The sequence below is a fragment of the Schistocerca piceifrons genome, chromosome 3 (genome assembly GCF_021461385.2).
Source record: "Schistocerca piceifrons isolate TAMUIC-IGC-003096 chromosome 3, iqSchPice1.1, whole genome shotgun sequence".
Taxonomy (NCBI): Eukaryota; Metazoa; Arthropoda; class Insecta; order Orthoptera; family Acrididae; genus Schistocerca; species Schistocerca piceifrons.
The window spans coordinates 297,828,460-297,843,877 of record NC_060140.1 but is presented as its reverse complement, the minus strand read 5'-3'; positions in this window follow the sequence as shown (position 1 = coordinate 297,843,877).

Sequence of the window (15,418 nt, the reverse complement as noted above, 5' to 3'; positions counted from 1 at the left end):
TCAGAGTTAATTCACCTCTAACTCTTAACACTTTATTTAAAGGAATGAATTTGTTCCGGTGCATAAAGATTTCAAACAACCTACTCGAATGCAGCCGAGTAGCTGCTGCGACAACCACTGATATTTCGACAGGTCCACACTCTGCCATTTTCAAAGCCTAAATGCGTAACTTTCGTCAGCACCTCAGTCAATAGAGAACGGACTTTGGCCAAGGACAAGAAATGAATTTAGCAATTGTCTTCTTGAAGTAATCATCCAGGCCTTAGCTTGCTACGTTTTGGTGAAACCACTGTTGTTGTGGTCTTCAGTCCAGAGACTGGTCTCATGCAGCTCTCCATGCTACTCTGTGCAGGCTTCTTTATCTCCCAGTACCTACTGCAACCTACATCCTTCTGTATCTGCTCAGTGTATTCATCTCTTGGTCTCCCTCTACGATTTTTACCCTCCACGCTGCCCTCTGATACTACATTGGTGCTCCCTTGATGTCTCAGAACATGCCCTACCAACCGATCCCTTCTTCTAGTCAAGTTGTGCCACAAATTCCTCTTCTCCCCAATTCTATTCAGTACACCCTCATTACTTTCGTGATCCACCTATTTGATCTGCAGCATTGTTCTCTAGCACCACATCTCGAAAGCTTCTATTCTCTTCTTGTTCAAACTATTTATCGTCCATGTTTCAATTCCATACATGGCTACACTCCGTACAAATACTTTCAGAAACGACTTCCTGACACAAATCTATATTCGATGTTAACAAATGTCTTTTCTTCAGAAGCGCTTTCCTTGCCATTGCCAGTATACATTTATATCCTCTCTACTTCGACCATCATCAGTTATTTTGCTCCCCAACTACTGTAAGAGTCTCATTTCTTAATCTAATTCCCTCAGCATCACCCGATTTAATTCGACTACATTCCATTATCCTCGTTTTGCTTCTGTTGATGTTCATCTTATATCGTATTTTCAAGACGCTGTCCATTCCGTTCAACTGCTCTTCCAGGTCCTTTGCTGTCTCTGACAGAATTACGATGTCATCGGCAAACCTCAAAGTTTTTATATTTCTTCTCCTTGGATTTTAATTCCTAGTCGGAACTTTTCTTTTATTTCCTTTACTACTTGCTCAATATAAAGACTGAATAACATCGGGGAGAGGCAACAACCCTGTCTCACTCCCTTCCCAACCACTGCTTCCCTTTCATGCCCCTCGACTCTTATAACTCCCATCTGGTTTCTGTACAAATTGTAAATAGCCTTTCGCTCCCTGTATTTGACCTCTGCCACCTTCAGAATTTGAAAGAGAGTATTCCAGTCAACATTGTCAAAAGCTTTCTCTAAGTCTACAAATGCTTTCCTTAATCTATCTTCTAAGATAAGTAGTAGTGTCAGTCTATAAATCTAAATTTACATGAGGATCCGAATCGCGACCTCCCAGAACTTTCTTTTTTTTTCCTAGCGTCTATGCCACCTAGGAAAGTATCCGTTTTTCTATGATTTGGCAATATTTTTTTTATTTGACTCTGTGGTCGGATGGCCTTCATAAGGCAACCGCCGTTGAGTTAACCTAAAGTCGTCTGCACCACCTGTCCGTGAATTGTATGAATTTTGTTCCGGGTGTCATCGCATTTTATCAGTTTATGTGCCTATTCTCCGAGCTGGAATTTCGCGACCAGCCCAGCATTAGCGTAAACAAGCATGTGAAACCTCCTAAAAATCACGGACTGGTTTGCTACCAGTATATCAGACCACAATCGTTTACCTGACACGCAGAGTCGATCCAAGTATGACACCTCTCCCTTCTCGCAAGCAACGGCGCTGGGCGTTACGCTATACCAGCAGGACAGTCTCGATCCTCCGGAACACGAGTACAATACCTTAATCACCGCAACACCGTAGTCGATTTATCTTACTGGGTCGATAATCATCTGTAATTTATTAGTACAACTTTTTTCGTATTTAAAACGTATTTCCTCGTACATAAGAAGGTATTATATGGTAAATATATAAAAGTTATTGCTTGGTTAATATACTTTCCATTTCATACACAAAATTCTTCTCCTTTTAATACCGTTTCTTGGGCCTGAAATGCTGTTTTTTTATTCATCGTCGCTGTTTAAAAGTGGTTTTAATGTACAGGGCGGGGCAGGAGATGTTGAACCGTTTATAGGTATATTTATTCGAATACTACGACACATAACATCACGAGCTACATAGATATAAAATCACAAACTAACGGAGAATTGATGTCAGTGTAGAATACGTCCATTGTGGCCATTTTAGTGCCATAGGTGTTTAAGACGAACTCTGACATCCCACTCTACTCTCCGCCAAAGATCTTCATCGATTGTGTTCCACACTACCACTGGCTCTGAATTCTACTAGATCACGATGATGCTGACGCAAGACTTCTTCTTTTAAATATGGCCAAAGAAAATAGTCACAGGGACTGATGTCGAAGCTGTGAGGTGGCCAAATTGGGCCACAATAATGACGCCGAGAAAGTGGTGAGACAGCACTCCCTCACCAAAAACTGCATGCAGAACGTCGAGAACGACACTAGTTGTCAGTGGGCGGACTCCGTCCTGCATAAACCAATGCGCGTGCATTGCAAGTCGAGTGGCATAAACTGCAGGAAAGAAGTGGTTCCCCAACGTGCTCATGCACCGTTGAGAGTTGACCGTTTCATCCAAAAAGAGGGGTCCAATTAACCCATTACTTGATATGGCAACCCAAACAGATACACTACTGGCCATTAAAATTGCTACACCAAGAAGAAAGGCAGATGATAAATGGGTTTTCGTTGGACAAATATACCCTTATTCTAGAACTGATATGTGAATACATTTTCACCCACCTTGGGTGCATAGATCCTGAAAAATCAGTTCCCACAACAACCACCTCTGGCCGTAATAACGGCCTTGATACGCGTGGGCATTGAGTCAAACAGAGCCTGGATAGCGTGTACAGGTACAGCTGCCCATGCAGATTTAACACGATACCACAGTTCATCAAGAGTAGTGACTGGCTTATTGTGACGAGCCAGTTGCTCGACCACCATTGACCAGACGTTTACAGTTGGTGAGAGATCTGGAGAATGTGCTGGCCAGGCCAGCAGTCGAACATTTTCTGCATCCAGAAAGGCCCGTACAGGAACTGCAACATGCGGTCGTGCATTATCCTGCTGTAATGTAGGGTTTCGCCGGGATCAAATTAAGGGTAGAGCCACGGGTCGAAACACATCTGAAATGTAACGTCCACTGTTCAAAGTGCCGTCAATGCGAACAAGAGGTGACCGAGACGTGTAACCAATGGCACCCCATACCATCACGCCGGGTGATACGCCAGTATGGCGATGACGAATACACGCTTCCAATGTGCGTTCACCGTCATGTCGCCAAACACGGATGCGACCATCATGATGCTGTAAACAGAACCTGGATTCATCCGAAAAAATGACGTTTACCCATTTGTGCACCCAGCTTCGTCGTTGAGTACACCATCGCAGGCGCTCCTGTCTGTGATGCAGCGTCAAGGGTAACCGCAGCCATGGTCTCCGAGCTGATAGTCCGTGCTGCTGCAAACGTCGTCGAACTGTTCGTGCAGATGGTTGTTGTCTTGCAGACGCCCCCATCTTTTGACTGCGGGATCGAGACGTGGCTGCACGATTCGTTACAGCCATGCGGATAAGATGCCTGTCACCTGGACTGCTAGTGATACGAGGCCGTTGGGACCCAGCACGGCGTTCCGTATTACCCTCCCGAACCTACCGATTGCATATTCTGCTAACAGTCATTGGATCTCGACCAACGCGAGCAGAGGAATGTCGCGATACGATAAACCGCAATCGCAATATGCTACAATCCGACCTTTATCAAAGTCGGAAACGTGATTGTACGCATTTCTCCTCCTTACACGAGGCATCACAACAACGTTTCACCAGGCAACGCCGGTCAGCTGCTGTTTGTGTATGAGAAATGGGTTGGAAACTCTCCTGATGTCAGCACGTTGTAGGAGTCGCCACCGGCGTGAACTTTGTGAGAATGATCTGAAAAGCTAATCATTTGCATATCGGAGCATCGTCTTCCTGTCGGTTAAATTTAGCGTTTGTAGCACGTCATCTTCGTGGTGTAGCAATTTTAAGGGCCAGTAGTGTACTTTTTGAGCGTAATGTTCTTCTCATTAAAGTTCACAGGACGTTCACTACCCCAATATCTCACTTTTTTATTGAGCACGCCATTATCTTCGAAGTGCGCCCCGTCAGGGAACCAGACGTAATGCAGGAATCGTTCCCGTTTCCTCTGTATTACCCGCGCAGCAAGATTACACCTGTCTTCTTTCTGCTGATCAAGAAGAGTATGGAGCACTGTAATTTTTTAAGGGAATAAATGAAGGTCGGTATGAATAGAACAACGCCGGGCGGCTTTGCGTGTCCACTCTCACCGTTTCCACATTTTCAGGTGATCGCTTTGGTTCTGACATTCCATTGGTTCCAGCTTTCCAATGGAATCTATTGATTATGGCTTTACCGGTGACCTATCTTGAGTAGGTAGACGGAAACACCTCTGTGTAATAATCACACTCATCAGTTCTTCGGATAAAAACATTGACTTGGCTTTCTGTCGATCAGCCAGCCATGTCCTGCCCCCCATCTTAATCAACTGATCTGAGCTGAGCTATAGTGGACTCTGCGGGAACCACTGCGTGTACTACCGGATTTACAAATATGTAGGTTTAATAGAATGAGCGTGAAATGAATATGAAATGGTTCATCTCCTGTGCCACCGTGATGATCTGCCTCGTCCACGTTTTCTTCTGACACTAAGGTGCATATTTTGAAATAGAGACAACATAATAGTTGTAACATATTATTACTTTGTTTGTACTTTCCTGCACTGACTTTGGTAGTAGAGTGTACATATTGTTTCATAAGTGATAGCGAATAATGATGATGAAAGTAGACGATGACAGAAGCAAAAACGTTTCAGTACACATGCATCCTTAAATAAGCCGACAGCTTGATAACTCTGTGCGTGTGGTTTAGAGCCTCAACTAACTTCAGTATTCAGTATTGTCCTAGTCCAGTCACGAGTTACTTGCCAATATACAGGGTGACTCAAAAGAATGGGAAATTTTGGAATGGAGACTAATGGATGAAAACAATTACTTTACACGTATTTATTAATGTCAATGTACAGTACAGGGTATGTCGTTACTGAATATCACAAGCATTTTTATTTCTTGAATATCACATCCGATAGATGAGCTCCTACTCGGCGCACAAATTCGTGCACCCTGACAGGAACGTTGTGCACAGCTCGACCTAAAATTTCAGTAGAAGTCCTGAAGATTTCCTCTCATAATCTTGCTTTACATTCTTTGCTGGTAGCATGTTGAGCACGGAAAACCCCGCTCTGAAGGTGGAACAAGAAGAAAAATGCAGCGCTGTCAGGTCAAGCCATCTTGGGGGCCATGCAATGTCACTGTGCCTTGAAATAACACCGTTACCCAACAATCGTCGCCCAGCTCCCATCATACCCGTGCTATATGTGCCGTTGCTCGGTCATAGTGAAACCGACTGTTGGCAGGAAAATGAGGCAGTTCGTGCGCAACAAAATTTTACATGATAGAAACATACCAAACAGACTTTACAGTGGTTGCGCACCCATTGTCATCTTCAGAAAAGTAGAGGCGTATTAAGTCACTCGATGACACGACATAACCTTGCTGCTGTGCAGTGGACGCCCGTGTAGATGACGTGGATTTTGCTGAGATCAGTAGCAAAAATTCTGTCTATTGACAAAACCAGTAAGGTCGAAGTGAGCTTCGTCCTACATCCACAGGTCATTAATGAAACCGTCGTCGTAGTGCACTTTTGTTAACATGCGTTCAGCATGTTGTCTACGTATTAGAAAATCGTTAGGTTGAAGTTGCTGAACGATGTGCAAGTTGCACGGATTGAACTTCACATCCGCCACCAGTATTCCCTCAACACCCAAACGATGCGGCTGTAGACATCGAACAGATCACTGTGGCCTCCTTACGAAAGAAATTCGTACAGCCTCCATATTGTCTCTCGTACGAGCGGTTCGGGGTCTCCCTGCAGATTTCTTTCTCAATGCAGAACCCGTTGCTTCAAAATTGCGGACTCAGATGTTAACTGCATTGGCTAAGGGAACACGACCGTGGCGCTCGATGCTGAAATTCTCGACGCGTGGCCTCCACACTTCCATTCCCATAATTGCCTTGAACACCAAAGGTACGCTGCACACCGTTTCATTTCTCCATGTTTACTGTTTATTAATTGGAAAGACTATGCGAGCAGCATTCTATTTGTCATTCAGCGCCACCTACCTCGCAGTGTTGCCACAACACGTTCCAAAACAACTCATACTTTTGAGTTACCCTGTAGTTCACATCAATTGTCTGGATTTTTCTGTATGAGGCCATCTCAGAAATTAGGTGCACAGCACTCCCTTTGAGACTGTTGAAGAACTGTAGTGAATTGTATAGTCTGACAAAGATTTACGAAACGGTTTGGGGGTGTTTTAAATAAACCTAACTCAGTATAGAGAAGAGTACAGTATTGCATCCAACTGCGAGGTGGAACGTGGAGCACTTACTTTAACACGCAGGTGTATGAAGATATCTGTACCATGTAACTTACTAAAGTGGTAATGTATTTCTTTTTAAGATAGGCCATGGTAGATATCTGAGCCCGATTGGATGGGGACTACAAAGAAACGCTTACATTTCAAATACATTTCTACTAACTAGGACAATATTTCACTGAGAAGTCAATGATGCCTCATAACAACATAATAATTACCTCGTAAACGGCTTGTTTGTGAATCCATGATTATATCTACATCTACATCTACATTTATATACCGCAAGCCACCCAACGGTGTGTGGCGGAGGGCGCTTTACTTGCAACTGTCATTACCTCCCTTTCCTGTTCCAGTCGCGAATGGTTCGCGGGAAGAACGACTGCCGGAAAGCCTCCGTGCGCGCTCGAATATCTCTAATTTTACATTCGTGATCTCCTCGGGAGGTATAAGTAGGGGAAAGCAATATAGTCGATACCTCATCCAGAAACGCACCGTTTCGAAACCTGGACAGCAAGCTACACCGCGATGCAGAGCGCCTCTCTTGCAGAGTCTGCCACTTGAGTTTGCTAAACATCTCCGTAACGCTATCACGCTTACCAAATAACCCTGTGACGAAACGCGCCGCTCTTCTTTGGATCTTCTATATCTCCTCCGTCAACCCGATCTGGTACGGATCCCACACTGATGAGCAATACTCAAGTATAGGTCGAACGAGTGTTTTGTAAGCCACCTCCTTTGTTGATGGACTACATTTTCTAAGGACTTCCCAATGAATCTCAACCTTGTAACCGCCTTGCCAACAATTAATTTTATAAGATCATTCCACTGCAAATCGTTCCGCACGCATACTCCCAGATATTTTACAGAAGTAACTGCTACCAGTGTTTGTTCCGCTATTATATAATCATACAATAAAGGATCCTTCTTTCTATGTATTCGCAATACATTACATTTGTCTATGTTAAGGGTCAGTTGCCACTCCCTGCACCAAGTGCCTATCCGCTGCAGATCTTCCTGCATTTCGCTACAATTTTCTAATTCTGCAACTTCTCTGTATACTACAGCATCATGCGCGAAAAGCCGCATGGAACTTCCGACACTGTCTACTCCCATAACACTCCCCTGTGGAACGCCAGAGGTTACTTTAACGTCTGTAAACGTCTCTCCATTGAGAACAACATGCTGTGTTCTGTTTCCTTAAAACTCTTCTATCCAGCCACACAGCTGGTCTGATATTTCGTAGGCTCTTGCTTTGTTTATCAGGCGACAGTGAGGAACGCCGCCTTCCGGAAGTCAAGGAAAATAGCATCTACCTGGGAGCCTGTATCTAATATTTCCTGAGTCTCATGAACACATAAAGCGAGTTGGGTCTCACACGATCGCTGTTTCCGGAATCCATGTTGATTCCTACAGAGTATATTCTGGGTTTCCAGAAACGACATGATACGCGAGCAAAAAAACATGTTCTAAAATTCTACAACAGATTGACGTCAGAGATATAGGTCTATAGTCTTGCGCATCTGCTCGACGACCCTTGTTGTAGACTGGGACTACCTGTGCTCTTTTCCAATCATTTGGAACCTTCCGTTCCTCTAGAGACTTGCGGTACACGGCTGTTAGAAGGGGGGCAAGTTCTTTCGCCTACTCTGGGTAAAATCGAATTAGTATCCCGTCAGGTCCAGTGGACTTTCCTCTGTTGAGTGATTTCAGTTGCTTTTCTATTCCTTGGATACTTATTTCGATGTCAGTTCTTCTTCAGTTCTTCTTCAGTTTTTCTTCAGTTACTGCATTCCTTCATCCATGTAATATTTCACTGTCAGTTGTGATATACTGAGGTGATAAAAGTCGTGGGATACTTCCTAATATCGTTTCGGACCTCATTTTGCCAGCGTAGTGCAGCAACTCGACTTCATATGGACTCAACAAGTCGTTGGAAGTGCCCTGCGGAAATATTGAGCCGTGCTGCCTCTATAGCCGTACATAATCCAGAAAATGTTGGTGGTACAGTATTTTGTGCACGGACTGACCTCTCGATCATGTACCATAAATGTTCTATGAAATTCATTTCGGGATATCCGAGTGGCCAAATAATTAACTTGAATTGTCCAGAATGTTCTTCAAACCAATGGCTAACAATTGTGGCTCGTCGACACGACATGGTTGTTTTGGGCCATGTAGTCCATGAATGGCTGCAAATGGTATCCAAGATAGCCGAACGTAGCCATTTCCAGCCAGTGATCGGTTCAGCTGTACCAGTGCACCCAGTCTAGTCCATGCAAACACAGCCCACACCATTATGCAGCCACACCAGCTTGCACAGTGCCTTGTTGACAACTTGGGTCCGTGGCTTCGTGGGGGTCTGCGCCACACTTGAACCCTACCATCAGCTCTTACCAACTGATATCGGGACTCATCGGACCAGGCCACGGTTTTCCAATCGTCTGCGGTCTAACCGATATGGTCACGAACCAAGGAGAGTCACTGCAGGCGATGTCATGCTGTTAGCAATAGCATTTGCGTCGATCGTGTGCCGTCAAATACCGTTAACGCCCAATTTCGCCAAACTGTCCAAACGAATACATTCGTCGTGCTTCCCATATTGATTTCAGCGGTTATTTCAAGCAGTGTTGCTCGTCTGTCAGCACTGACAATTCTACGAAATCGCCACTGCTCTCGGGCACTGCGTTGCCCTTGGCGAGAGCTAATGCCTGAAAGTTTGTATTATCGGCACTGTCTTGACGCTGTGGATCTCCACTGCTCTCGGGCACTGCGTTGCCCTTGGCGAGAGCTAAAGCCTGAAACTTTGTATTATCGGCGCTGTCTTGACGCTGTGAATCTCGTAATATTAAATTTCCTAGAGATTTACGAAATGAAATGTCCAAAAAAATGGTTCAAATGGCTCTAAGCTCTATGGGGCTTAACATCTGGGGTTATCAGTCCCCTAGAACTACTTAAACCTAATTAACCTGACATCATGCACATCCATGCCCGAGGCAGGATTCGAAACCGTAGCAGCAGCGCGGTTCCAGACTGAAGCACCTAGAACCTCTCGGCCACAGCGGCCGGCAATGAAATGTCTCTTGCGCCTAGTAGCAACTACCATTCCGCGTTCAAAGTCTGTTAATTCTCACCGTGCGGCCATAACCATGTTGGCAACTTTTTCACATGAATCACCTGAGGACGAATGACATCTCAGTCAATGTACTGCCCTTTCATACCTTGCGTACGCGACACTACATCTATTTGTGCATGTGCATATTGCTGTTCCATGACTTCTGTCACTTCATTGTATTTCATGTACACTGTGCCAACCTACCATCAATAAATAAAATTACTACTGATTTTAAAAGCTGTTAATTAAACAGATGGTCCATTAAATATAAGGCGGGAATGGTGCTATGTGAACAATTCTCTGGAAAAAAAAATTCAAATTGAACTGTCAAATAAAAATTATTATTCTGTAAACTGGTGACTCGATCTGATATTACGTTCGATTAGTTTGCACAAAAATCTTCAGTAAATGTTTTATGCTAGCACAAATGAAAATATTGCTCATATCGTTGGGACTGTTTTGTAATAAAACAGCTATAGTTGATATATTTACCAGAACCAAGAGTTATAAACATAGCTATTGTGCATTAACAATGGGGAGAGTTCATTTTGCACGCTTAAGCTAGAATAGCGCAAGCTGCTGTCATGCTGACACAACAAGAACACGGACATGATTACACAACGGTGTCACTTTCCACGTAGAAGGATGCCGAAATCTGTTGGCTCCTCATGCTGTTCTACCATTGCATAGTTGCTAAAACAGGTTGGGCGGGGCAAGGACATTATTTTTAATCACGATCTTCATAACTAATTAGGAATGTCTCTCAACGAGTCGAAGAAGTCCTAGTAATCTTGTTAGTTTTTCTGAGTGAAGCCTGACAATGTAGTAGAAAGAATACATATTTTCGCTGTATCTAGTCACTTTTCCACTCCATTTGCATCTGTAAATGAGTCAGTGATTGGTAACAACTTTTATTTTTAGTACACCAGAGATATCACAGATACTTAATCTGCGACTTCGTATGTAGGTTATTATCGTATTTCCCAATTGTTACTGAATTTAATCGTGGGTTTTCTGGAGATTTAACCACTCTGCTCAGAACTTCATAGACAAAGGGGGTGTTTAGGGTGAAATACATTGAAGTTTCTTGAAGTTACTGCAATCTGTCGCCTTCTGTTTTGTTCTTCAATTTTTTTATTATTCCATTAATGGTTTCGAACCGCCTAGCGATTCATCATTAGATGGTACGTATTTATTAATTGTCTGGGAGGCGTGTAGCTGTGGCAAACGTATAAACGAAACATGTAAGCACCAAGTGTGACGAGAATTATTCACATTATGGGATAGATTTTGTTGCTTTACATAGAGTGATTAGGATCCGTTTGTTTGTACACTTCTCCTGCTCTCCTCCTCCTCCTCTTTTTCTTCTCTCTTCTTCTTTTTCTTCCTCTCGTCCTTGTTCTTCTTCTTCTTCTTCACTTAACCGATTTGACTCCAAGCCTGTTCTGCATTCTACTCCTCTTCTAAGATATGTCATACTTGCATGTTTAGAAACCCAGTCCGAAATCTGGAAGATGTGCGTTGTCCGTCATAAATACGTGTTTGAACCAGATACTGTAAGCTATAATCAATCTGTCCTGCTTCTAGCTCCAGGAGTGCTTTCGTTCTAAATCTGTCCTGCTGTTGCGTAAATGGTTCTTCTCAGAAACTTAATTTCTTCACATCTTATTTTGCCTAAATATATTCCCTTGGGAAAGAACTGGAAGAGCGATATTTTTATAACAGTGCATTTTCGTATGTGATATTATACAAGCTGGTGGGAGTTGTGTCGCACATACTTCCTAATGTCGACAGCTTTTTATCTACACGTGTATTATTGTCAGGATCACTGTGAAACCTTAACAGCTGAAGAATGATATTGCTCCAAACTCATATCGACCACAGTGGCTTTGCGCTGGCTCGGCTTTTTGTCCCTATCAGTATCTGATTATCTACATGGATGTTTCGGTTGCTGAAGTGCACGCATATGTCCTCTTTTTCTCGTAGTGTTAAGAAACCATCAACATAAAGCAAAATGTTATAGACACTGTCTCTTACTATTTTTGTTTTTGTGTGTGTGTGTGCCGTTGTCGGCAGTTTTGGATCGCTTACTAGACATTATCACTCCTCATTTTAAATAAAATATGGCGTTTCAGTCTTCGATCGCTATTCTTTATTTTCAATTACCGGTTTCGCTTATGACAGCGAACCGACTGTTCTGACGGACAAGTTACTCTGTAACTCCAATATATGATCTGAAGACGGGCAGCTATCCCGAAACCGGTAATTGAAAATAAAGAATAGCGATCGAAGACTGAAACGCCATATGTTATTTAATGAACGATCGTGAAATTCCCATTAAGACAAACATGCCTAGTTTTGGTAAACTCCTCATTTTATTTATCAGCCAAGTTGGAAGGGGTATTCATTACGTCACATGAGTAGTAAAGCTACCACCTATGTAACGAAAGAAAAAAATTAAAATAGAAGTAAAATCGGAACATATATTTTATTGCAGAAGAACACTTAAGAAATTCGGGGGTAGGGATTACCGTAAACAAGAAGTTTAAAAACATTTTATAATAATGAAAAAATATAAAACGAAACATCAAAACATCTTTTAAAAAAGCAAACGATGTTATATTTAAATCATTCAAGCCTTATATTCTTACGAGCAGCTAGATGACCTATACGAAGAATTCAAAGTTATATCATAGCAAGTCCTATTCCAAACCAATAATGAGGTGCTGTTTTGTAAAGGTGGAACAAAGGCTAAAGAAGTATTCATAACTGTTGTTTTTTGTGTATGATACCACAAAATACCGGAAAATACTACAGAACGCCACAGTACTGAGCGACTTTAGAATTACAAACTATCAAAAGACTACTAAGGTTCACAATAAAAATAGGAACAAGGGTAGAAAGATACAGACTTATCAAGCACGAAGACATAAATTGTAGAGTATGACTATTTATCTAAAACTTGAAAGGTATATCAGATTAATAAAGTCACAGATTCAGCACCTTTGAAAATGGCGTTACACAGACGAAAAGAATAGTTATTTATGTTGGTTTTTCTGAAATCCACAAGAAGCGTCAGAGATATAAAGAACGCAAAGGAAAAACATTCTCAAATGTGACAAGAAAGACATTAAAAATAGGTCGAAATCCTTAACAGCAAATAAGAACAGAGGTAAAATCAGACAAACATTCGAAGATTTTTTAAGTTTGTGTGTAGGTAATGAAGAATGAGATAAATGGGAAACACAAATAATATTCAGGGGATAGGCAAAATAATGTGAACACCTGTACTTACTTGCGTGTTGGAACCCCCCCCCCTCCCCCCCCATTTGCCCGTAATACAGCTGAGACTCTTCTTGGAAAACTGGCATATAATGACTGTATAGGCTCCAGTGGAATATTGTGCCACTCTTCCATCAGAACCTCTTCTAACTCCTATAGTGACGAGGCAGGCGGAAATCTGATCCGGATTCCGCGCCCCATTACAGCCCACAAGGGCTCGATAACGTCCAAGTGCGGGGACTGTGCTGGCCAGGGAAGATGCTGCAGTTCAGTTGCATGCCCCTCATACCACGATTTTACTGTCCTGGCTGTGTGAATGGGGGCATTATCGTCCTGAAATAGGGAGTCATTGTTGGGGAACGACATTTGAATCATGAGGTACCCCTGATCAACTAAAATGTTCCCATAATCGTTGGCTGTACACGGACTTTGAGAGTAATGATGGGACCAGCAGAATACCATGATATGTCTGCCCACACCATCACTTCCACCTCCATGTTTAACCGTAAGCATCAAGCAGTCAGGATTGTAGGCTTCTTTTGGCGTTCTCCAGGTGTAAACCCGGACCGATGTTGACTCGTCGGACCATATGATGTGTTTCCACTGATCAGCCGTCCAGGGTTTATGCTCCTGACACCATGTTTTACGCTTCTTTGCGTTGGTTGTCGCAACTAACGGTAGCAGCTCGTTCATGAATATTCGTTCTATGGAGTTCTCGGCGGACAGTGTCGATATGTGAGGGGTCTTGAGGACTGCTATTAAGCTCTGCAGTCACTTTAGCCGCCTTAGTATTGTGTTGACACAATTCGTGTTAGCGTACGACGATCTCTGTCATTAATTTTGATTTGCGTCCACTGTTACGTTTACATGATGAAGTCTTTCCATGTTTCGTGTAGGCTGTCATGACAGTTAAACAGTTGCTCTTGAAACGTTCAATAAGTTGGCTGTCTTAGTTATTGATGCTCCAGCTAATCGGGCCCCCACAATCTGCCCTCTTCGGAACTCTGTTAGGTCTTTCATTGCACGTCGACCTCAGCCTCTGAATGCAAATTCGAAGTGTGCACTACTCGTAAACAACCTGAACTGATGCCTAGTCCATACTAAACACGCACAGTCCAGCATGACACGTGCCTTACCTGCGTTGTTGACCGTCAAACACAATCATCCCATTATTACCATTGTTCACATTATTTTGCCCATCCATTGTAGGGTATCCACATTACACCTCTCTGAATCCCAAATGCCGTTAAAAGAAACTATGAGATGTAGATACTATGTATTCGTATTCATGTAAATTATCTCTAAAAGTTTTGTACAAAAAAGTTAATTCACTTCTACATGTACTTTTACAAAGGAAATGACACAGTCGCAGGGACTTTACTGGTCAGATACAAAGAAGTTTTATATATGTATACTGAAGCCTTGGTACAGGTTTTCACTGGCCACTTCAGTCTGTATACATATGGCCGGTAAAGTCTCTGAAATAGTGCCATTTCATTTGTGTAAGTACCTGCACCTCCATTTGAGACTGAATCCCCCCATTTATGTCCGATGCTGAGGTGCTATTCCAGAACAAGGAGGGCCTCGACAATTCAGTTCGTGTGTAAGCGGGAATTTAAGGTAGACTGGGGTGGTGATGAGAATTTGGACCGAGAAGGGACACGTGCCAGAGTAATCCGTGTTGTGTGAACCGCTGTGCCAAGGTAACTTAATAGATAAGGCAACTGCCTTGTAAGCAGGAACCACTGGTTCGATTCCTGGCCTTTGTACAAATTTTTATTCGCTGCTTCAGTCTATATACATAAAACTTCTACATGTGCTACAGGGTCTGCGGTAATCGTAAATTTCACGTACGGACAAGGCATACAAAATGTCTTTCAGATAACGCTGCAGGAAAGTTCAGTCAGTGATTTTGCATATTGAGGTGACGACTCGCTTGGTCCATCACGTCCGATTCATCGTTGTGGAAGAAACGAATATGTAAACTTCAGTGCAGTGATGCACATTTTTCTGGATGGAAAGAAGCTGAGGGACACGAAGTTACACAAGCTTGTCCCTGGTACTGTTTGCTGAAGAAAAATGGTCCAACTATGCTTTCTTTCGTGAACGCACACCACACATTCATCTACACGCTATCTTTGACCTGTTCCCGAGAACTATGGAGGTTTTCCGAACCCAAGGTACAAATGTTGTGCCGAATAACCTTCCCATATGTGCGGAATGAAGCTTCGTCAGAGAAAATATTTCACAGATAGTTGGACTTTTGCCTGATCCGGCCCGATATCCTCACTTATTATTAATTTATTTATTATTCAACTTGATCTGATTAGGGTCACCAGGCCCTCTCAAATGTCGTATCATGGTTTCAAACATACAGTAACTTCTTTTACACCATAGTTTCCTAAGAAATAACAATA